The sequence below is a fragment of the Musca autumnalis genome, unplaced genomic scaffold, assembly GCF_047663935.1.
Source record: "Musca autumnalis isolate F117 unplaced genomic scaffold, ASM4766393v1 scaffold_1, whole genome shotgun sequence".
NCBI lineage: Eukaryota > Metazoa > Arthropoda > Insecta > Diptera > Muscidae > Musca > Musca autumnalis.
This window is the reverse complement of record NW_027411644.1, coordinates 178,690,879-178,711,714: the sequence shown is the minus strand read 5'-3', so window position 1 is coordinate 178,711,714 and position 20,836 is coordinate 178,690,879. Positions and strand designations below refer to the sequence as shown.

The following is a 20,836-nucleotide window of genomic DNA, read 5'->3' as shown; positions in this document are numbered from 1 at the left end:
TCAGCATCCGTTTGAGATTGATGCAGTGGTTATATTAAAAAATCATACATTAGAATCTTCATCTCTGAAGTGTATTCGTTAACTTTTTCTTTGAACATTATACTCTACATTGTATTGTAAAGCCGCTAATTGAAAATTGACTTAAAAAAACTCGTTTCCTTCAACGATTTTTTTCCTATTTTTTTCATTAATACGACCACAGCTTCCGCTCAAATTATAATTTTAAGAAATCCATCGGTGAATAGTGCTAAAACAGTTTATTTTACCTAAATGATGAAGCATTGTGGCTTTTTTTTATTGGGATAGCGTTTGCAATTTTGTTTTTTCAAAATAGTCTGGCTTAATCCCATTGTTGTTGTTTTAATATTTTAAAACAACTATTTTATTAGTGGAAAAGATTTGGCATTGTTCGCAAAGGGGTAAGGCAGGGAATACTATAGTTTCGATCCACGCCACTGGATCTCATCAGTTCCCTTGTTTCTTGTTTGTGGATATTCTCCACCGAAGTTATTTTTCAATAACAATGCACACACCAAAATTTGGTTGGTCTGCTTTACAGCAAAAACAACACACGTCGTGCCAGTGTCTTCAATTTGAAGCATTGTGGCGTTTTTTTATTGGGATAGCGTTTGCAATTTTGTTTTTTGTTTTTTCAAATTAAGCCCGACTATTTTGAAAAAATTACCTAAATGATTTTAAAAGTTTTCGTATTTACAACAATTCGCGAGTTACAATACCAAATACATCAGTTTCAACATAAGTAAATTTTCTACAAAAATACCGATATTTATGGTAAAAAATGGGTAAAAATGGGTAAAAATGGGTTGAAACCAATTTGTCTTTTTTTGTTTTCGTACGATATGTGAGTAAACCACACTTCTCAAGATTTTCCTCATTATCATCATCTCCTTCATGCATTACTTTTCAAAATTTGATCTGCTTCTATCATGATGCTGACATTTTTAAGCCAGATTTACAGTGTTTTTGACATTTCCTTCAAGTTGCGTTCCGCAAACAAAAAAATCATTTATAGGTTATAGTACTTGCGATTCTGGGTCATTTGATACGTATACTGTGAATGTAGTCTGTACAGCTTCCTAAAAATCTGCATCCTAATGCGGAAATTTTGTGCGAAAATTTTTTTAAAAATCATATTTTTCGGGTCTAAAATGCAATTGTCATTCGATTACCTCTTACGACATTGCACATTTTAGGTTTTTACGATACGTATCTAATTTCTCGCGTGTTACGAGAAATACCAAAGTAGGAAAATCGCCTAAAATTGTATTTGAAATTATCGCGTATTTTATCGAGTTTTCTGCTTGCTATTTCCACAGCAACGAAAAAATTATACAGCATCGGTTTTGCAGAAACAGAGATTTAAAAAATCAGTGATAAGGGACCTGCATTCATAGTGCCGTCCTGTGGGGGCTATATCGAAACGTCGACCTATACCTAAAAATTTCAGGTGGAAAGTTTTGTACCCCCAGCGATGACTAAATACCAAAATTCAGCAATTTCGATGGATTATTGTGGCCATAACCACGGGCGCCACCGTGGTGCTATGGTATGCGCACCCGCCTTGCACTCTAAAGGTCGTGAGTTCGATTCCCCGTTCAGGTAACATAAAAAATTTCAACGGTCAGCTATGTTGGCGACATTTCCTGAGTATTTCAGCCATGTAAAACTTCTCTACAATAAACAGTAGGTCCCTCATCATTGAGCTAATATAAATCGGGGTGCACTCATTGATAAGATAGGAGTCCCCTTGTCCCGTATGGGATGTTTGTGGAACAATTATAAGCTTCAAAATACCGAAAATTGGGAGGTACTATTCTATGGGGGCTAAGTTAAGTTGTTGGTGCTTACATAGCCGTGAAAAATCATAGACGAGAAAAATTAAAAAAAATCGTCCCATTGAAATGGGATTGAACAAATGCTGGAGCTGTGCAAATTCTCTACAAGATTGACCTTTAGGACTTTTTCCTAGGTTTTACCATTTTTGAGATATAGAAGTCGAAATTAGGACAACTGTATGTATCACCTCCTTACAAAACAATGTCATGCATGGAAGGTGCTTACACCAGGGAAGTTTGTTCAGGATTTTGCTTGGAAACCGCAAGTCGTAGAGAAATGGGACTAAAGAAAATGTTGTAGCAGTGAAATTTTTCTAGTCCCATTTCAATAGGTCAATCGGTTTCCAAGCAAAATCGTGCAACCTAAAAAAGCCCTATAATGTGAACTTTGACGCAATTAGTTTAAAAATCCCGTTGGCGATTTTGTTGATTTTTTATCTATGAACATTGTAGATTAAGAATCTGCAAAAACTTTCCAGGTGAAAGCACCTTCCATAAAAATTTGGTTCAGGCGCACCGTGATGTTTGACTATTATAACTTTATTTAGCTGCTACATTGATATAATATGCATCAAGTGTGAGGTCAAGAGTTGGTTTTCAAGTCTAGTTTTCGTAAGTTGTCCGAATATGCCGCCAGAATTTAAATTGCTGATTAATCATTAAATTTGGATATTTTTCCAACAAAAGTTATGGTAAATTTTACACGCCAAATCATTATCAACAATTATTGTCACTATCCTTGACCAAAACTATTACCTGATGCAAACATTTGTCAGTATTGAACTATAACTGCGATCTCTAGCGTGATTAAGGTTACACTACCCACAATTAAATCTTAAGGATCCCTGCTTATACTAGGATGTAACTCTGTTATCTGACCACGTACATCAACATAATTAGCATCCAGAAATAAAGATATAGTAATTTCAGTAACAACTTTACCAATTTTAGCACAAAAGTTCTGGTCAATTCTTCTCTGTCGTAAACCCATCACCGCCGATCAGACTACTATTGCGACCTACAGAACCGCTACGAAATTGAATAAATCTTTTGTTTTTGGTCTATTTCAATTTCCCGGTGTTACATGAGTTTTTCGAAAAACAAACTTACAAACCTATAAAGTATATATATATATATATTCTTGATCAGGGTAAAATTCTGAGTCGATCTATGCATGTCTGCCCTGCCTGTGGTAATCACTCTAGCATCCATAAAAATTAAGATAGGACGCTGAAATTTTTTAAAAAAATTGCGTCTTTTGTTTGCACGCGGGTCAAGTTCGATGATGGGCTATATCGGTCCACGTTTTGGTTTTTTGACGTTTTTAGCTATATTTTCAGACCGAATTAGCTATAATTTGACATTTAGGGTTCCTAAGTGTCAAGTAAATTATATAACAAAACTTGTGGACATAGGTCCTTGGTTTGGTGTAGCCCCATATAACGGCACCCTTCGGCTTTCGGTATTTTGAGGATTTAAGCTACAGTTTTTAATCAAACTAGCTATAATTTGACATTTGAGGTTCTCTGTGGTTTCGGAACTTCTCCACGAAATAAAGTCAACATTGGTCCATGTTTAGATATAGCTCCCATATAACGGTACCGAACTAGCTTTAATTTGACATTTAAGCTTCCTATGTTTGATATAGCTCCCATATAACGGTACCACCCGATTTTCGGTATTTTGAGGTTTTTAGATAAAATTTTTTATCGAACTAGCACTTCTTCACTAAAAATCGTCTGCATAGGTCCATGTTTTGGTATAGCCCCCAAAAAACGGTTCCTCTCGATTTTCGGTATTTGAGCTGTAATTTGACATTTGAGGTTTTCTGTGGTCATGAAACATCTTCGCCAAATATCGCCAACATAGGCCTTTGTTTTAATATATCTCCCATATAACGGTACCACCCAATTTTCGGTATTTTGAGCAGGGTTTCGGAGTAGAGGTATTTTTGGCTCGACTCCGACACCGACTCCAGTCGAGTTTTTTTTAGGACTCCGACTCCGGGTCGATTCCGAGAGTGAATTCCTATACCACTTAAAATTAATAAAATGTGCACAAATTTTTAACTTTTTACTATATTTTGGCCTATATAGGCTAATGTGTTAGTTTTTCCTTACATATTCATTAGAAAGGGCATTCGTTCGAATATATTCGAACATATCAATACTGTTTCTGCAGAATCTTACATTGAAAAATAGCAAAGTTAGAAAAATTTTTTCGGTTTTTCCTTTCTTTTTGCACGAGTATATTCTGGACGGAATTCATCCGCGTGAGAAAATCTTTAAGCTTTCACAATATGGGAAAATGATGGGGCAATACAAATCGTAAGGACTACATGCAATAAAAACTATAAGCAATTCACGACCAAGTTTCAAACTGGATGTAAGCCAACATTTTAGTGTGCTTAGCCGTAAAAGGAGACCCCCAGTTGTAATTCTCAATAAAAGCCATTTTTCATGGTTTTTTCCGAGAAAACTACGTAACTTTTTGGCAGATTTTTTCTTCATCTGAAAGAGAAAAATATTACGAAGTTTTGAGGCCCTGTTTTTATTAAAGCGGTGCCAACTCTATCTCGAAAACTAATAAACCAATTGTCATATATATTTTTGTGGCCAATTTCGAGAAAAACACAGTTTATATGCTGCATACAAAATAAAATAAATTGTTCCCATCCAACGCTCATACTGAGGCAATATTGTTCCGATCGACTTAAAAATTTGACCACATATTCTATGCGTATAAATCGCATGAAATTTATAAATAGACCACCCTTTAAACTAAAATTCAGCGCTCAAATTTTGAACTTTGGTGTGGAGTGGATAATTTTATTAAAATATTGGAGATATATTGTGTACACCATTCAGCGCGTAGGCAGATGGAGGTTTTTTGGAACTGAAAAATTAGCAAACGATGAGATTTCGTGAATGAACATATTCTACAAAAATGTTGCTAGGAAAATTTTATGTAGGGTCGGTGCACTGGGCAAGAAATCGATATTGTCATGTTTTTATTGTCCTTTGATATATATGTAATAGATTATGCGAAATTTACCGAAATACATAAACATACGGTTTTTTTGAGAAAGTAACGGGTAAAACTGATAAAGGACAATGAAAACGTGACAATATCGATTTCTTGGAAATGGGAAACCTACATATAATTTTCGGTGGAACATTTTTGTAGAAAATTTCATTTTGTTTTACTTTTTGAGTTCAAGGACATGGAAGGAACTGAGCTAGAAGGACAGCATATTCGACAGAAAGATTCCTCATTCTATTTAACTGAAAACATGTCATCTAAAAATGATGAAACAATATCTCCAAATAGAGATATAAAGCTAGTTTCCCAATGGATGATGAGGGTCAATCAAAAAAATCATTATGTCATGACTCAGAAATTTCAACTATGGGATCCTTTGGGGTTCTCAATTGGGACTTTCATTCCCAAAAGGAATTTTCCTCCCCCAGATCTTAGCTTGCATTTTGTGTCACAGGGTATTCAGTAAGATTTCCCATAGAGACCGCAATGTCTTTAATAGAAGACAAGGATGACTTCTCACAAAGATGAGAATAGCAATAGACCTTTGTGAGAAGACCAGTAAGACTTCTGACGAAAGAGGTTAAAGGTCCAATCTTAATTCGACTGTCATAGAACTTTACTTTTGTTTGCAAAAATGTAACGAATCAATTGGATCAACAAAATGGGATGAATAGACAACACTTCAGAGGATAGTAAATATCCTGTGAATTGTACTTTTAACTTAGTATAATATATAATTTGCATATATGTTTTCCACACTTTGATATAGCCGCATAGATGCCTTTTACCAGGTTGAACACATTTCTTAGCTTAGATTAGATAATTCAGATAATTGGTGTATCTGTGGTTGAAACATTTTTGCACCAACTATTGCGGACAGAAAATGAAACTAATTATTCAATAAATAAATATTTTATAGTGGAGGGTATAAAACCGACTTTTTACTTGTTATTCCCTATACCACAATGTGGAAAAGGGTATTATAAGTTTGTTTTGGTAAAAATTCATGTAACACCGCGAAATATTCGTCGGAGACCCCCAATGTGGTATACCATTCTTCACATCTCGACGAGATAAAGCGATTTTGAGATGTGTGTCCGTCCGTCAGTCCGTCCTTCCGTGTGTCCGTCTGTCCATTATAAATTGTAATCAAACTCCAGGCCGCAGTTATGGACCGATCGTCATGAAATTTTGTATTGAGGTCGGGTTCAGATCAGAATAGATCCCTATTCTTATTGGTGATGATCGTGAAATATTTAGCGGGTGAAATGGACCAAAAACATAAAATTTATCTAATTTTGTAGCGGCTCTGTAGGTCTCAATAATAGTCCGATCAACGCGTAATTTTAAATAAGGTAAGAGTATATCACAAAGGAGAAGCTTGCAATTTGAGATAGCGATCGGATAATATTTAGAGGGTTAAATGGACCAAAACTTTTGTGTGAAAATTGTGAAAAATTTTAATATACAGCTTATATCTTAATTCCTGGAAGTGACATTCCGGACAAGTGAGATATACTTGAAAGTGGAACGCTTGACCTTTCAATTGATGCCAATTATGTTGGTGTGCATGATCAGATAACAGAGTTACATCCTAATATATCCCGTTTTTTGTTTGTAGTGTAATAATAAACTCGCTAGAAGTCGCAATTATACATCAATAGTCACGAAATTTTGCCCCGGGTAAGAATATAGGTCGAAAAAGATGCCTACAATTTTGAATGATGATCTGATATTATTTAGCGGGTGAAATGGACCATTACTTTTGTATGAAAAATATAAAAATTTTATTTTTGGTCGATATTTTAATTCCTTGAGGACATATATATATATATATATATATATATATATATATATATATATACATATATTTCGCATACATATATTTGTAGGCTACTACATATGGAAAAAAACTACTGACCTTTCCTCTGATGTAAATTGCAATAAAGTGTTTGCTAGATAACGGGCCTACTGCCTAATATATAATGGGTTCTGTGTAGAGAACCACATTTTTATACCATGCTACATATTGTCTCTCCAAAAGTTTATGTAACACCACGAAATATTCGTCCTAGACCCCTTATTTGGTATGCCAAAATTCATATCTCGACGAGATAAAGCGATTTAGTGATGTGTGTCCGTCCCTTTAAAATTGTAAACAAGCTTTTAAGGCGATTGGGTTCGGGCCAGAATAGAAATGATTAGTTTTTGGTGATGATCGTGAAATGTTCACGGGATGAAATGAACCAAAAACAAAATTTTAACCAATTTTGTAGCGGCTCTGTACGTCAAAATAATAACCCGCAAAATTTTAAACAAAGTTTGAGTTTTTGATGTAGAAGAAGCGTACAAACCAACGTGAAGATCAGATAATACTTAGCGGGTTAATGGACTGAAACTTTTGAGTGAAATTGGTAAAAATTTCAATAACGTAGCGGTTAAACAACGGAAGTAGTAGTACTACATAAGTGGGTTTCATTACATTTTAGTTTGTGTGAACTAAATTTTTCTTTCCTGCTATAAAAATGTCTTTGTCATGCTAGATAACTTTTTGGTTTTGGTCATAAGTATTATACATTACATCTCTGGTATTTGATAATGAAATTTTCACAATCATTGAAAAGAAGTTCCGTGGAGAGCGTTTGTCCAGGGATAGTGGTATAGGGTATCCCATGGTCGGCTCCGTCCGACTATAGACTTTTCTTACTTGTTTTTAAATCGATTTGTGTGTGAACTTGTTTTATATTTTAGTGGAATAAATGTTCTTTTAGTGAATAATAGGCAAAAGTTCATTCATCCGTGCTACAGGAAATAATTTTTGAGCAAAAATATCGAACAGTCATAACCCTAATGTATACAAAGACCAACTTCATACTATACTTAGGTCTGTGGCTATAGCAATATTACTATTTGTTGCTGATATCAATAAAAATAACCACTTTCTATTCTAAAGTTTAGAATTGTGTTAATAGTATCCACTTATACTTTACTTTGCTAGCTTTCAGTTGTTCTTGCTGCTTGTATAACGAATCTTGGCATTTGTCGTTAAAACTGCTGTAGCTATTTGCAACAACACTAGTCAATTTTTTTGCATATTATCCTTCGGCGACAACTTTGGATGACTACATCGTCGGTAACCAAGCATACGCATGCTAACGTTAAAATAGCCCTGCTTGTTTTCCTGTCTCTGACACTCGACGCGGTGAAAATTGCCACTCTAGTGCTTCAGTTGGGGCATCATAGTGTCTATCAGTGCGGTTACAGCAACTGCGGCTGAAATCATGCCACTGGGTGCGCCACAATGCCTTACAGCGCCTCGCATACTTTAAATGTTGTTACTTTCATGTAGAAGTAAGCATGTGTTTTCTTCTGTTATACAGATGAATTGCACCGCATTTCGCTTAATGGCTTAACATTATTTAAATGTTAAAAGGTCTTATGTAATTTAGCTCAGGTTTAAGAGTAACGTTAATGTAGGTGGGTTTAAGGTGGAAAAAAAGAATGTGCATTTAAGATATTTAAGATGATTTTAAATGTCTTAGAGGATATTTGTGCTGGAAATCGGACCATGGAACATCGGCCCACGTAGCTGTGGACATCTGTTAAAATTATGGTGGACATTTGTTCAGTGATTAGTAAATCTATAGTTATGTTTAGTCTAATCTTATATTTCAAAAACAACAAGTTGCTAAAATCTCCACAAGGCATAGAAAATACCTACATAAATGTTTACGATACTAGAGCTGCCATTATATGGGGATTATACGAAAAAGACAAGTCTTAATCGCAGCAACAAAAAAATGCTATAGTCGGACGGGGGCGACCATGCGATACCCTACACCACTTGTCCTGGGAATTAGATTTCCACGGAATTTATTTTATATTATTGCGCCACTATGTCAGCATGCATGGACTTGCCCACGAAAAACATAACATAATAACCGGAAGTTGTGGACCGATATTAACCATCTTCGAACTTAAACTAAATCTGGACAAAATATTACGTACGCTAATTTTTAGACCAAATCGGTTGACCAGTTCGGGTTTTATAGTGCGCTCCAGCCACTACACATGGAATTTTTAAAACTTTCTGGCTATTTCCTCAGGAAGTATGGATTTGACCCAAAGCGATTCCAGAAGAGGTCTTAAACTGAACTTATCCGAAATTTTGTGTGGGAGGTAGCCAAAGAAGTGGACCGATAGAGTCCATATTGAAACCGCATTTAGGTTTTGTAGAAATTTAACAATGTTCAAAGAATTGACCAAATCGGTTACTTCCTTCAAGAGTTGTCATGCGCACAATTTTCCGAACATTTTTAACTTTTGTGGGGGAGGTACCCGAAGGAGTGGACCGATATGATCCATCTTAGAACTTGTACTAAGTTTGGGCAAAGTATTGCGATCGACAAATTTTAGACCAAATCGGTAGATCCAGCCACTACACATGGTGCCACAGGGATTTTTACAACTTTCAGGCTATTTTCTTAGGAAGTATGGACTTGCCCCTGAAAACAACTTGTACCTTCTTAAGGGGGGTCAGTAAATACAAGTGGTCACAACAAAAATCAAAGTGAATCAAGAGGAGGTCTTAAACTCTATCCAAAATTTTGTGTGGAAGGTACCCGATAGAGTCCATATTCAAACCTCATCTAGGCCTGGTAGAAATTTTACAATGTTTAAAGTATGGACCAAATTGGTTACTCCCTTCAATAGTTATAGTGCGCACATTTCCGAACATTTTTGAACTTTTGTGGGGGAGGTAACCGAAGGAATGAGCCGATATGACCCATCATCGAACATAAACTAAACCAATTGGTTGATCCGTTCGAGAGTTATTGTGCGTTCCAGCCAGACAGACTCCAAATTTTTTGAAACGGATTTTGTCCAAACATGCATGGCGTCTAAAACCATAATTTCGATGAGGCACATTTTGCCCGTTTATACCCTCGTTAGCATAAATGCTGAGGGTATATATAGCTTTTGGGTGATATTTACCGAATTGATCAAAGAACAATTAAGAAAGCACCAGTCAGCTGTGCTGATGGAGTTATACTCTCAGCCTCTGAACACAAAAAGAAGGAAACAACATAATAAAATATATTGATTTTGTATCACAGTTTGCTTTAAAAATCGTGGAATCTGTAGGTACCGTAAGGGGGGGCTATATGAAATCACTGACATATACCAACAATTTTTAAAATCAAACGTCCGATTCTGCAGAAAAAATTTAAAACGACCCGATATGAGTTCTTTACTTTCTCCAAGAAGAAATAATATGATGTGGTAATTTGGGACCAAATCAGAGATATTGTGTGAACATTTCATAGACAATTTTTGAACTTTTGTGGGGGAGGTAAGTAAAGAAGTGAACCGATATGGCCCATCTTGAAGGTGAAAATTGTGCGAATCGGTTGAAACGTTTGAAACCAGGCAGACGGAGAGGTCTAAATCGACTCCAAATTGTCTGAAACGAATTTCCTTCAAACATACTTGGGGTCTAAAACCAATGTTTCGATTAGGCACATATTTGGTCGTATCATAAGTGAACATAAGTGAATAAACCTTCGTTAGCCTAAAGGTTAAGGTATAAAAAACCGTTGCTTTCTACCAAAGGTGGTACACAAACTTCATCCTGGAAATTTCTCTATCATGGTTTAAAAAAATTTCTGTAATGATTGCGACGTAAATATAGTTATTTGCAATAAAACCATAACAATAAAAGAACTCACATATATGTTCGACAGTAGTTCCCCAGCAAAATTTGAAGGAAGGGGTTCCATGCGATGACGTGATTTTATGGCATCTTTTGCATTGGTTCAAACGATGTCGTGAGAGATCATTAGCAATTGAACCAATGCAAAGGAAGTCGTGAAAGATCCGATCTTTTCATCAGCATTTGAAGCCATTCCATCGATCCAATAGTGATGAATTTTGTGTTTTTATTTATACAAATTTTTCTTAATATATAAGATTACTTATTTACAATAGGCTTGATCTTGTCGGAGACTCTAAATCACAACCAACGTTGCTAAAACTCTCGTCGTAATGATAATGTCATTGCAAGGGTTGGTGAAAATGGCATGCATGGAAATGACATGCCAAAGCATTGGTGAAAATGACATGTCAAAGCATTGGTGTAAATGACATGCTTTGGATCCAAAAATGAATAGCATCTTTTGGGGTCCACGCTCATATAAAATTCATCGATGAAGATGCTAAAAAGATGACATGCCAGATCACTTGCATCACTTGGCTTCAGTTCATCTTTACTTTTTTTGCAGAGACTAATGTTTACAAAACGCACTGACAGCTTGCAAAATTTACTGGTGAATGGAATTGTCAATTGGCTTTTCAGTTTTTGAAATGATGATTTTTTAGTGAAAACCTGAACTCTTTAATGAGAATGATGCTCACTTTTCGGCTTTCCCAAAAATACACCAGAACAAAATATTTGCAAGCTGACAGCACGATTTCTTAGTTGAATCGCCGGGATGAAATCATGATATTGGTAGCGATCAGTAAATTTTGCAAGCTGTCAGTGCGTTTTGTAAAAATTTTTCTCTGCAAAGAGGAAAGTGATGAAGTTAAGCCAATGGGGGAATACTCCAGACTTAAGCAACTAAAACAGAACAAATAAATTTATTTTCGTAACAATATGATGAATCATAACACATCTTCATTTGTAATATTAAGTCTTTGAGTTTTGAGCTATATTTCAACTTCTTCAATCATTAGTTAAGAATGATGTGATGAGATGGCAATGTTATTTCTTATAATAAATTTAATTCTTCAAAAAAGGAATCAGTGGAAAGCTAATTTCCTACGGTAGTGGTGTTGGATTATCCTTAAGTCGTCTGGTATTGAAATCGAGGGCGGCAAATAATAATAATCGAATAATAAAAGATCACAAAAAGAAATGTTGATCCATTAATATCTTATGCGTATTCACTTATTTATGCAATAAATTAGTGAATACACCATTTCGTATCGAATTACTTTCAATTGGATTTGCCAAAGCCTGCATTCAATAAAAATTTTCTGCAAAGTATTTTCCAACATTGACAAGCTCTAAATTACATTTATGTAGAAATATGCTGCTAATGTCATTAAAATGTTTTTGATTGGCATGGCGCAAGAGTAGACGTGTTTTTTGTGGCTGTTCGAATTTCTTTGTAAATACGGAAATATACGATGATAATAATGTATTAAACACTAAATTGGCTTAAGCATGCAAATAAAATAATAAAATATGTATTAAAACAAAGCAGTTTCACCATTTAAAAACTTATAAAAAAATTTGAAAAAGCATTAAAAAGTCTTTGTGAATAGTGGTGAGAGTACCATGGGCAAATATTCAACTCACTATTTCTCTCTCAAAGAGCAAGACAAAATTTAAAATCAAAGATAATAATAAAAATCAAAAACAACATTGAGTGGATGTCAGCATATCAGTTGTTAATTTCATTATTATTATATTCGTGAAGAGTGTTCTCTTATACTGATACACAACAGAATATAATAAATGAGAGACAAGGCAAGTCTGCGATACTTAATAACAAATTAAATTAAAGCATTTGCTGTGGGTGTTCTCTTATACTGACATATAATGCCAGAATGTGATAAATGAGATATGAAATAATAAATACTAACTGTCTAATACTGCAAAATAAAATCAAAAAAACAGAACGTATCAGCTTACAAACAAAAACAATAAACTTGTAAATGAAGAAACACAAATAACTTTAAGAATACCACGACCAATATTGAAAATTAAGCTAAAGAAAAACTAACGAGAATTTAAACCTGTTTGCTGCAACACCGCTCTATTTCAATCAAATCTTATTTGCACGATGGAGTGTGCAATTTGTAAGAAAAACATAAAAGCGACTTCTAGCATCGACTGTGGAATGTGTAATAACAAATTTCATATATCGTGTGTGTCTTCCACAAGTCCATCATTGTCTGATCCGGTGCTAAAACTGATGAAAAATAGTTCAAGCGGGATATTTTTTAAATGCATTTCTTGCCTCAATAACCCAATTAACCGAGGAACAGTATTGTCGGATACAACAAATATTTCGAGCAAGTTGAGTGAATTGGAATCGTCAATTAGTCATCTTTCTAAGATTGTAGCCGAAGATGTTGTTCCCCAACTGAAAGATATAAAAAACGATGTCGCCTCGTGTTTTTCCAAAGTTAGGGAGACTGAGGAATTTGTTAAATCAAAAGTTGCTACCTTGGAAATGGAAAATAATGAATTACGGCGACAGTTGAATAGATCAGATGTGTTGATAAGCGGCCTTCCTGGTAATTTGTCTCCTGATGAACTATATAATGCTGTATTTAAGATTGGCAGAGCCCTTGATGTTGATGTTCAACATGTTGACATTAATATGTGTGCTTACATGAAAAGGAAGAAATTGGTGGTTGCAAAATTTAATAGCGTGTTTAAACGAGACTTACTTTTCAAAAACTATATTCAAAATCGCAGCCTGAAGTTAAAAGATGTTATCGATACTGACATAGAGTCCCGAGTATTCCTCAACAACAACCTCACACCAATTGAATCTAAGTTGAGCTATATGTGCCGAACACTCATAAAGAGGAAGAAAATTAAGAAATTCTCAATTTTGAACAAAAACAATCCAGAAGCCAAATTAACATTTGTCGATGATACCCATCAGATTTTATCTTTTGAGAAGCTGGCTGTAATGCTTAAGGATCTTCCCGTTGAACCCACAACCAATGCTTAATTTATTGTTTAAAATACCTAATTATTTGCATCTGCTTTTGATTATTTTTTCCCCTGCATGCTGATTGTATTGATATGTGTATTTTTCTATTTTACAAATTTTTGAATGGTCATATTTTTGAATAAATGAGAATTATGAAATATGAAGTGTTCATATGTAATATTAATATTATTAATTTAGTTTTAGTTTATTATTTCTTGGCACGAATATGGATAGGGTACTTAAACTTTGATAATGGCTAGTAACCTTGGTCCGACCATTGGCTTGGAACCCATAAGGTGTTTAGCTCTAAACAGAGATAACTTAAATATTATTCATTTTAATGCACAGAGCATTGTGCCAGGAGCGAATTCCTTTAAAATTGATGAAGTGAGATATATATTCTCAGAGAAATACTTTGATATTATTGCGATATCTGAATCGTGGTTGAAAGATTGCATACCTGATGAACTAGTAAATATCGAGGGTTATAAATTATACAGAATGGACAGGTTAAGTGGGCGCGGTGAAGGAGTATTTATGTACGTTAGGAGTACTCTATGCTCAAGGGTTGTTTATGAATTAAAGAAAGACATGATTTCAGAAGGTTTATTTGTAGAAGTGGATAGTGTCGGTATGCGTAAAGTGATTGTGGGTGTGCTTTACCTCCCATATGGTAATTTGAAAAGCTGTGAACCTATCATTGGCGAAATCTCTTCTAAGTTCGACAATGTAATTCTGACAGGGGATTTTAACATTAATCTTTTTGGACATAGCGAACCCGTCAGAAGTTTTTGTACACAACTCTTTACCAACGCATTTCAGCGTTCATAGTGAGCGATGTTCAATTATAGATTACTTCATGGTAAGTTATATAAATTCTGTAGATCGTAAAGGACAATTTCACTTCCCAGCGCTTAATTCTCATCATGCTGCAATATACATATCGTACAAATTAAACAAACTCGAATCGGAGAGCAATTTTACATTCCGCGATTATTCAAAGTTAAACATTAATGCGTGTATCCGGGATTTGGAAAGCTGTAATTTTGACAGAATGTATACTCAAATTGAAATCTTTAATGAAAATATCCTGTATGTTTTCAATAACAATGTCCCTTTAAAAACAGCACGGAAGAAATCTTTCTCCGATTGGATTAAAAACGCTAGTATTAAGTCGGCAAGAGAGATGCGTGACTTTGCATATGCTGCATATGTTGAAAATAGAACCACTGAAAACTGGAAAACCTTTTGTAAACGTAGAAATCGACTAAAAAGGATAATGCGCAGAGAAAGAAAGAAACATTTTTGTAACATATTCTCTGTATCTTCTTCAAAGGAAATGTGGTCAGAGTTCCGTAATCTCGGGCTGTCGAGCAGTCATAATGTGGGGTGTGGTGTGGATGTCAACTCTTGCAATGACAGAATGTATACTCAAATTGAAATCTTTAATGAAAATATCCTGTATGTTTTCAATAACAATGTCCCTTTAAAAACAGCACGGAAGAAATCTTTCTCCGATTGGATTAAAAACGCTAGTATTAAGTCGGCAAGAGAGATGCGTGACTTTGCATATGCTGCATATGTTGAAAATAGAACCACTGAAAACTGGAAAACCTTTTGTAAACATAGAAATCGACTAAAAAGGATAATGCGCAGAGAAAGAAAGAAACATTTTTGTAACATATTCTCTGTATCTTCTTCAAAGGAAATGTGGTCAGAGTTCCGTAATCTCGGGCTGTCGAGCAGTCATAATATGGGGTGTGGTGTGGATGTCAACTCTTGCAATGACTTTTTTACATTACCTCAGCTGGATAATGCACCTCATATTGAGTATGATATGATTGCTGATGATGATGCCTTTCATCTTAGAAATACAGATGTAGAGGAGGTCTGGTTGTCGTTGTCCAAAATAAAAACTAATGCTGTTGGATGTGATGAAATCCCTCTGAAGTTCATAAAGCTTATCTTTTCTTTAATTTCTAGACACATGGTTCACATTTTTAATACCATACTTATGACGTCGACATTTCCTGTGGCTTGGAAATGTGCTAAAGTTATCCCTATAGCTAAAATTAAAAATCCAAGTTCCTGCTCTGATTTTCGTCCAATAAGCATTCTTCCTGGCTTGTCTAAAGTGTTTGAAATAATTGTAAGCAATCAACTATTGAATTATTTGCAGGAAAGAAACCTGCTGTCAACATATCAGTCAGGGTATAGGAAAGGGCATAGCACCACCACTTTGATGATCGATGACAGACTCTATAAGGCGACATCTGAATGAAAAACATATTGTCGCATTGATTAGCTTTGCGTTTGATTCGATATGTCACGAAGTATTACTTAATAAGTTAATCCAATTCTTCAAATTCTCTTTACCTTCTTGTAACCTGTTTAAATCCTTTATTTGTGGTAGGTCCCAGTTTGTTGAAGTTAAAGATAAGAGATCTTCAATCCGTGAAATATATAGGGGTATAGCCCAGGGGTCGATACTAGGCCCTCTACTATTTTCATTATATATGAATGACCTGTTTGATAACTTAGCATTCATGAAAGGTCATCTATATGCGGATGATCTGCAGATTTTCTCGCATTGTACTATGGATGGTGTTAACCAATTTCGTGTCGATGTGGATGATGAATTAAATCGATTAAATGGTTGGTGTATCCGAAACTTTATTTCCATTAATACATCAAAATCTAAAACACTGCTATTTAATTCGAATAATAACAATGATTTTTATTTTACCTTGGGAGGATTTGTAATTGATAATGTCCAATATATTAAGATTTTAGGTTTCTATATTGACTCCAACTTAAAATTTGAGCACCATGTAAACATCCTAGCATCAAAGTTGTCCTTTCTGTTACGGCGAGTGTACTCTGCTGGACCATTCCCCCGTGATGTAAGAGAGAAGATTGGTATGACCTTACTGATGCCGCATTTGACCTATGGGCTTGAGCTCATTTCCGGTGCTTCATTAGGTACTTTAGATCGTCTTGAACTTTGCACTAATCGAATCGTGAGATATGTATATAATTTAAGGTATTATGAGCATGTTTCTTCTTATGTCTCACAATTTTTCCATGAAACGACTGAATGAACAGCCTCAGTCGTTTCATGGACCTAAGAGTTTTGCAATTACTGTTTAAGGTTATGAAATTTGGGCGCCCCTCTTATTTATATTCATCTTTTGTGTTCGTTAGTTGTACCGATACATCAAGCAGTAGTAATGCAACGTTCTTTCCAAGTAAGAGCTACGCGCTTGTGGAATTCAAAAATTCCTTATAGTGAACGAAATTTTTCTATGTCCTGCAATCAGTTTAAAGCAATGTGCATGTCCTGTTTTTAAAATGAATATTATTTAAATGAGAATTTCCTTGTCAATGATATAAATATATTTTTTCTACCCATGTTAGTTTTGGTGCAGTACTATCCATATTCGTGTTAAAAAAAAAAAAAAATTAAATAAAATAAAATAGTTAAATGATATGTTCTATAGTTTTTTAAGACATTAATTTTATATAGCGTCATTTTTATATAATACTTTGTAATCGTGTTGGCCTTAATCGGCTTTTGATTATATAATGGTAAATAAATGAAATGCAATGAAATGAAATGCAATGAAAATATACAAAAACCTCGAATACCTGCTCCGAACATAACTTATCATCGAACGTATACCACATGTGTGAAATTTTTCATTTCCTCCTTGCTGTCATTATGAATAAAATAAACGATATTATAAACCTTCAGATCGGCTTAGGCAAAATATTTAAAATTCGTAAGAGGAATTTTAATAATGATAGGCTTATGTTGAAACTTGAATACCTTTATAACTTGTGGTTTCCTTAGCTTGAAAGAACATGCACTGTCTTCAAGCAAAAATTTCAATGTTATAATTTAAATCCAATTTTCAATCGTAAATATTCTATCAACTTAGGAATTTAAAAAAATAATCCTATTGTATAATTGTGGTATTCTACAATGTGATATTTGTCTGTAATTTATGCGTCGAAGATATACTGCTGCACAATAACTACTTTGGAATGCTCTTGGCGTTGTTTCTTTTTGTTTGTAGGCAAGCTTGTCTGGATTTATTTCCTTTTGCTTTGTTGTTCTTACTGTTTTTGCAAATTCATTAGATATTTTGCATAAGAATCCACTTATAACAGTCGGAAATAGCGATTCTATCAACAGAGCGAATATCTTGTGAGTTACGCTGCATATATGTTTGTATGTGTGGTTTATGTGTTTCACATTGTAAATACGGTAGAACTTCTCAATAACGTAGCACTTGGGGACCGACGAATTACCAATTATATCGTTATAGAGAAATCATTTTGTGTGAGACTATACGGTTTAATTTATGACCCATTGGTACAATTTGCAATGGTTTCAGCGGATAACAACACCACACTTTATGATTTGAAATGTAATTTTTCCGTAGATCAAAAATACAAGTGTAAAATTATATCAGGCACGATCGAAAAGGTTAAATATGAAAAATATAATGCTTCAAAATTGGCATAAGCCTTAGAAAACCACAGCTTAGACTTTAATAACCAACAAGATTGAAAGAAATTAAAGAGTGAACACAAATTGCAGCAAAGAGAGAACTCACTTCGGGAGACATCTATCACGAGTTGGAAAACTCTCAAAAACATTCGAAAACCAATTTTTATCTACAAATAAGCTAATGTTTTTCAACACAGAATCTAAATATTCCACTGACAGAACCGATATCCTCAAGGTAAATAAAATCTTCTTTTCTTAATTTATAGCGAATAAATTATAACAGCAGGAATTTTTGAAATTTGACATTGAAATTATACAGACTTAGAAAGTGACAGGGCGTTCCATGGACTGTATTGAATTAAATATGAATAGTTAGATTGTTTTCGTTTACTAAGGTACTAAACTTTTTCTCTGCGTTAAGATTTATTCCTTGGAGGAGTAGCATATCTTAATTCATTATAATCACTATATATTGATAATTTTCTGCGTGAAGGTTTTCTACACATTGAGATTCCTAAATACCAAGTTACATCCACTTCAGAAGCAACATGTAGCAAAAACTTTAATAGAACTCACATAGGGCGTTATAGTGGTTCTTTCCAAAACATGAACTAATATTTACAATTTTCCGAATTGTATCCTTTGACAACATATTAACCCAGCAAAATTAACTGGAAGTAGTACAATGCGGACTAGTTCTTTCACGGCATGTTTTGATAAAGTCCTAGTGGAGTAGTGAAAAAGGCACTCCATTCCCCACATTTTGTGCGCATTCGGATGCGATCCGACGAATGACATCCATTCCTCACATTTAACTAGAATCCGGATTCCGGATGCAGTTCAAACGTAGTCGTTTATTAGCAGTTGTTAGATTTCCAAAATTTTCTTATAAAATAAAATAATTTGCGAAAATTTTTGCGGTCATTTATGAGAAGAACATTTTTAATGGAGTGTTGTTGCAGAACTTGTCCAAAACTTAAGTGGCAATGGGAAAACAATATAAAAACAAGTAAGCAAAGGCTATAGACGGACGGGGCCGACCATGTGATACCCTACACCACAACCTCTAGGAATTAGCTATATGCAACCGCCCTGCACGCTGAATGTACGGGTTCGAATCTCAGGTCTGGTCACATAAAATTTTCAACGGTGGCAAAATACCCCGTAGTAATATTGGCAACTCGCTACTAGTGGCAACTTAGGACAGGCCGTTCGGACTCGACGATAAAAACGAGGTCACATATCAATAACTAAATATGAATCCATTAAACAAAATCCAATAGGACAACTGAACTGAAAATTTCTCTGTCATGATAGAGACAACCCCATGTAGTAGTTATTAATCCATATGTAGGCTACTTTGCCGGTATACACTGAAAGAAAAATGCATCGTTGTATCAATGAACGGGTTTCATTGATGCTATGAAATGTAACATTAATACAATGAAATGTTTAGTTAATGCTATGAAACCTTATGTTAACTAAAATTTAATGATTTTTGGTTTCATTAAATAAATGAAACGTATTTCATTGATGTAATGAAACTTCTAATTTCTTTATATTTTAAAAAATATGTGAGTATTGAAACTATGCTAAATAGTATGTGCTTAAAAAAACTAGTATTCAAATATCTTTTAAGAAAATTTTGGAAAATTGGATATATTTGATGTTTTTAGTTGGCTCCAAAAATTAATGATATAGTTTCATTAAATAAATGAAATAGTTTCATTAAATAAATGCAAGAGTTTCATTAAATAATTGAAACATTTCTGAAGTTCCCAATACTATTTTGCGGAATGAAAAAAGGGTCTGAAATCTTATCTATATTATGACCCTTATATTATAATTTTTCTTCTAATTATTTTTCTTTATTAAAAAAATGTTTTAAATTTATAAACAGAACACAGTTATAAACAGAACACATTTATAAATCTGCCAATTACATACATATGTATGTATATAGAATCACATACATCAAACATACATATGTATGTACGAATATTAGCAGAATCGTCTCTAAAACAAACCCGTTCGTGGGTATTGATTTGGTTACGAAGTTTTTCGGCAAATCACACACACGCGACCCGAACGCAAAGTAAGAGAGCAAATGTTTTGATTTTTTTACTTCAGTCTTGTACTGAATTTCATGCAAGCAGGTTGATGCCGCTTTATTTGTTTATTTTTGGGTACACAGAAAAGATTTTGCAGTTGTACAGCAAATATGTGGAGGGAAGAATTTGAAAATGATTTTTGTTTTGTATTAATATTTTTAATGACGCAGAATGCCTCGTCTGCAATGCAACAATAAAAAATGTATGTATGCTTAGAAAGTCTTAAAAAATCATTTTCATATACAATTTGTTTTTTCTCTCAAAAAATTAACATATGAAGAAAAATACTTTTCAAATTATGAAGTTATTTATAATATTTTTAATTTAAGTCATACAAAGCGAACGCGCCAACAATATATTTTTCATTTCACACTCAATATGAAAATCATCACCCTGTTCTGTCAGTGTAATTTTACCCACACATAAACAATTTAAGCGCTCGCTCTTCTTGGTCGGCTATGCTCTAAAAGCGTAACTGTACAAAAATTCCTTACTTGATTTACTAGCGATTGGCTTTGATATACATACATATTCATTCTCATTAAAATGTTTGTCTCATTTTTTCTACTTGGGTAT

The 20,836-nt window shown here is 34.3% G+C and overlaps 1 long non-coding RNA gene across 1 annotated transcript in view; it reads right to left on the bottom strand.

The window, feature by feature from the left end:
• The window catches only part of LOC141390976 (uncharacterized), a 90,462-nt gene that overhangs the window by 35,629 nt on the left and 33,997 nt on the right, over positions 1 to 20,836 (bottom strand). The gene's annotated exons all lie outside the window — the stretch shown is intronic.